Raw genomic sequence first — 5,397 nt, 5'->3', positions numbered from 1 at the left:
TGTAACCTTAACGTTGGACTTTTCTCGGAAACTATCAAAGCGATCGGGCTCATATTTTGTTTAGTCGTGACCTCCAATGACCTCTACACTTTAACGATGGTTTCGTTGACCTTTGACCTTTTTCAAGGTCACAGGTCAGCGTCAAAGGAAAAATTAGACATTTTATATCTTTGACAAAGTATCTCGGAAACTATCAAAGCGATCGGGCTCATATTTTGTTTAGTCGTGACCTCCAATGACCTCTACACTTTAACGATGGTTTCGTTGACCTTTGACCTTTTTCAAGGTCACAGGTCAGCGTCAAAGGAAAAATTAGACATTTTATATCTTTGACAAAGTTCATCGGATGTGATTGAAACTTTGTAGGATTATTCTTTACATCAAAGTATTTACATCTGTAGCCTTTTACGAACGTTATCAGAAAAACAAGGGAGATAACTAGCCTTTTCTGTTCGGCAACACACAACTTAACGTTGGGCTTTTCTCGGAAACTATAAAAGTGACCGGGCTCAAATTTTATGTGAACGTGACTCATTGTGTTGTGAATAGCAATTTCTTCCTGTCCATCTGATGCCTCATATAATATTCAGAACTGCGAAAGTGACTCGATCGAGCGTTTGCTCTTCTTGTTTTATTTTACTGTGAGGATATTCAAGGAAAGAAGATAGAAAGAAATGCCATTATGGCGAGAAATGAAGAAAAAAAGAGAGGGAGAGAGAGAGAGGTGCAGACTGAGACAGAAAAAAAACTGCCAGAGGTAGACCCTCCCACAAGCGCATATAGGTATGTACACATGATGCAAATATATAATACGATCACGCACGCACGCACGCACTCGTTTATTGTAACATTGAATCTTTTTAATTGATAACACAGTTTATTATGCAGTTTAACGCCGCCGTAGCCGTGTCAACATTTTCATCGAAACAGAACCAAAGAACCGCTTCATAAGAATTATTTACCAACAGTTTTAAGAGAACTAGTGTTCCACAATCTTGGTCAGTGATCATTTTCCTACAACGGGATCCGACACTTTGCAACGATAATCTATGCACAGTTCGTTGTGTTGATCGGTGCTCGCGCATGCGCACATCTCATTTTTATTGCAACATTTGAATGTGTTTTCAGCCAGGTGGGAGGGACTGCATCTTCCGCCTGTAGGCATGCACTGAAACACAACAGCAATAAATATGAGTAGAAATATCAAGTTTACACGGAAAAAACATGAGTGAATGTGGGAGTTTCAGCCCATGAACAAAAAAGAAGAAGAAGAGGTTGTTGTTAGTTTATAAAGTTTGCAGATAAAGAGAACCGTACCAGTCTTTAAATGTTGAAAACTCGTGATCAAAACGTCATTTTTTTGGTCATGGAAATTCGAGTCATTGTGTAAACCTTGCCTCATGATCAAAGGACAGAACTGTTGACAGGTTTAATTTTGGACTCCAAACTTTAAAGTCCAACATCGGCGCGCCGTAATTATGTCACAACACACCAGGAATACATAAACATTACTGTTACTACGTTCACTTATGCACGTTATAAAAGCAGTATTTGGGTAATCTTTGTGCAATATCTTATCCACGTATGTTCGTGTTTCCTTTCCAACGTCGGCCCCCTTGTTGTCATTAAAAGCCGGGAACCCTGCACGTGTTTGTCAAGTTACACATTTCAGCACCTAAATTCTTAAGGTTCTCCTCTTCTTTGCTAGATCTTTAAATGCAGGGTTGATATGGCGTCTTTCTCGGAGAAACGGAAACGGATTGGTCGGTAAGAAATTTCGTTTTGTTTCCATTATCACAATAAAAATCAAAACTTGACTAAATGTAAAAAGAGTAGGGTTGGCAAGAATCTTGAACACATGAGGCAGAGCGCTATTTAAAGATCTGATAAACAAAGGATGAAAGTAGCTTGTTTATTTCAATGCTCGCTATCCTCTCAGGTGCCAGGAGACTGGTTCCGCATTACTCTAACGTACCCCAGTACACATTTCGTATGCATTTAGAGCGCTCACTTTCCTTTGTTTACCAGTGGGCAAGGAAAAGTAGGGACAGTCCTTGTAAATACCCATTGGCTTTGTTTACCAGTGGGCAAGGAAAAGTAGGGACAGTCCTTGTAAATACCCATTGGCTTTGTTTACCAGTGGGCAAGGAAAAGTATAGGGACAGTCCTTGTAAATACCCATTGGCTTTGTTTACCAGTGGGCAAGGAAAAGTAGGGACAGTCCTTGTAAATACCCATTGGCTTTGTTTACCAGTGGGCAAGGAAAAGTATAGGGACAGTCCTTGTAAATACCCATTGGCTTTGTTTACCAGTGGGCAAGGAAAAGTAGGGACAGTCCTTGTAAATACGCATTGGCTTTGTTTGCTTATTTTGTGTTTGTTTACCAGTGGGCAAGGAAAAGTAGGGACAGTCCTTGTAAATACCCATTGGCTTTGTTTGCTTATTTTGTGTTTGATTTTTAGCTGCCAAGTTATGTTTCTGCTATAGGCTGTACTTTCTGTCGTTGGAAATAGGTTCGCCCATTTTGTTTGATTCAAGAGGATACTGAACACTGTACACTGTAAATTAAATTGTACCACTTTCAAACACTTTTTATAACACTATATAACTCTACTAGCAAATATAGCACACATGGTAAACACTAAATAGTGCTACTTTTGTAAGGAGAATAATGTAGTATTCCCAACATTGCTCACACAACTGGTTACAAAAAGTGTTTTCAACAGTAGAAAATGTCAGGTTACGGTGTAGACACTTACCCCTTGCACGAAGGTGGTTTGAGAGACAACACCGAGCACCACAAGACACAGGAGGAAGGTTAAGCTGTTCATGATGTTTTCTGAAATTAAAAGTCGAAATTAAAACTCTTGTTTCCTGATATGTTTACACTCATTTGTGCGCAAAATTCTGTGGGAGTTAAAAAATATACAATACAGTAAAAGCTATGTTTTAAGACCCAAATAATCTAAGTCTAATAAAACGGCTGTTAAAAAACTTACCTTCTCAGTGGGAGAATGTTGTTCGTGTATGATGAGGACAGGTGTATGAGTCTATTTACATGCGTCTTACAGTTTAAACCATTCCAGTTGCCTGCAGTGTTGTAAGATAACAATGGACCGGATGACATAGGAGATAACGGTGGAATACACAGGCATTTTGAACGAGCACAATTTCCTCATTTGGAGTACTGACCGACATACACAACTTCCACATAAACTCAGCAACCCTGTAGGCCCCTATCGTCTGTATTGTCTCGCAATACGTCGCAGCAACAAAAAACAAGTCGCGTAAGGCGAAAATACAATATTTAGTCAAGTAGCTGTCGAACTCACAGAATGAAACTGAACGCAACGCAACGCAACGCAGCAAGACCGTATACTCGTAGCATCGTCACTCCACCGCCCGTGGCAAAGGCAGTGCCCGTGGAATTGACAAGAAGAGCGGGATATTCGTTGCGCTGAGAAGGATAGCACGCTTTTCTGTACCTCTCTTCGTTTTAACTTTCTTAGCGTGTTTTTAATCCAAACATATCATATCTATATATTTTTGGAATCAGGAACCGACAAGGAATAAGATGAAAGTGTTTTTAAATTGATTTCGAAAAAAAAACCAATTGATAATAATTTTTATATATTTAATTTTCAGAGCTTGTTTTTAATCCAAATATAACATATTTATATGTTTTTTGAATCAGCAAATGATGGAGAATAAGATAAACGTAAATTTGGATCGTTTTATAAATTTTTAATTTTTTTTACAATTTTCAGATTTTTAATGACCAAAGTCATTAATTAATTTTTAAGCCACCAAGCTGAAATGCAATACCGAAGTCCGGGCTTCGTCGAAGATTACTTGACCAAAATTTCAACCAATTTGGTTGAAAAATGAGGGCGTGACAGTGCCGCCTCAACTTTCACGAAAAGCCGGATATGACGTCATCAAAGACATTTATCCAAAAAATGAAAAAAACGTTCGGGGATTTCATACCCAGGAACTCTCATGCCAAATTTCATAAAGATCGGTCCAGTAGTTTAGTCTGAATCGCTCTACACACACACAGAGACAGATAGACACACACACGCACATACACCACGACCCTCGTTTCGATTCCCCCTCGATGTTAAAATATTTAGTCAAAACTTGACTAAATATAAAAACACCAGAGAGACAAACTGAAATTGCGTCTTTGGAATTTCAGGCATCTACAACAATAGTTCCTTTTGCGAATCGCTTTAATTTGTAACGTGTTCATTTTAGTCAGATTATGGGATATTCCTATGTAGGCCCTATCCTACAAACGTGAGAGAGACCGCACATTTGATAAAAAAAACTTGACTTAATGAGAAAAAAAGATAGGTGGGTGTGTGTATGGGTCGATAGAGAGGCAAGAGGTCAAGGAAGGGGAAGGGGGGGGAGAGGAAATGGATGGTAGTTTGGGAAGGTAGATGAAAAGGTTGTTACAGGTAGGAGGTTCGGGAAAAAGCCATACAGCTATTGTGTTTTCAGCGTAGCAATAGGGCCCGATATTTAGACGAGACAAGTATAATGCCGACGAGTCGAAGACGAGTCGCATTATACTTGTTCGAGTCTAAATATCGGACCCTATTGCTACGATGAAAACACAATAGCGTTTATATAGCTATTCTGACATTAAATTCTGTGTTAAAATCATGTTTTTGTCAGCAACAAGGACCAGAATGGTCCATGTCGTTGATTGCAGACGACGGTTCCCTTTCTGCATGAAGCCACGGAAATAACCGAACATTGTAAAAACCCACGGACATGTATTACGGAGAAAACTCAAGATAACCGGATGCTTAGCATTACGTCAATATCTTAGGAATCATATGACGTTATGACGTATCATGCTTGCCTACGTAGATTGTATGTTCGAAAGTCTGACTTCTGTTGGGAATTCGCGTGGTGAAGACTGCGGTAAATCTGTAGATGATAAGAGAACAAGGATTGTCTCAGAAGAAACGATGAAATGCTTCAGACCGGTAACTTCATTTCAACATTGCACTACACAATGGACGTTCTATGTGACAGGAGAGTTTGCTGATTTTGTGTTAAACATTGGTGATTGGAGAGATCGTCTGCAAAAATCAGAGATAGGTCGCTTCAGATTGCAGCTTCTGGAAATTTGCAAGGTTTGCTGCCAGTTAAAGAACTGGATTTTACACGTAATGTATGTCATGTACAGTAAGCAACAACAAAAACACACACAAAGCAAATGGCATCGTCTGTCGACTAGCCACAGACACAAGCCTGGCGAGGTATGCGTGTACTTTATACACGTGGAAGAAACCGGAACCATGCGTCTTTGTTATTGCCGATATCGTTTGGATATCGGCAAAAATGGCCAACTTTCGTAGCGTTATGCTTTGATGATCGGAA

Source organism: Littorina saxatilis, linkage group LG3 (genome assembly GCF_037325665.1).
Source record: "Littorina saxatilis isolate snail1 linkage group LG3, US_GU_Lsax_2.0, whole genome shotgun sequence".
NCBI lineage: Eukaryota > Metazoa > Mollusca > Gastropoda > Littorinimorpha > Littorinidae > Littorina > Littorina saxatilis.
This window is presented reverse-complemented; position numbering follows the sequence as displayed.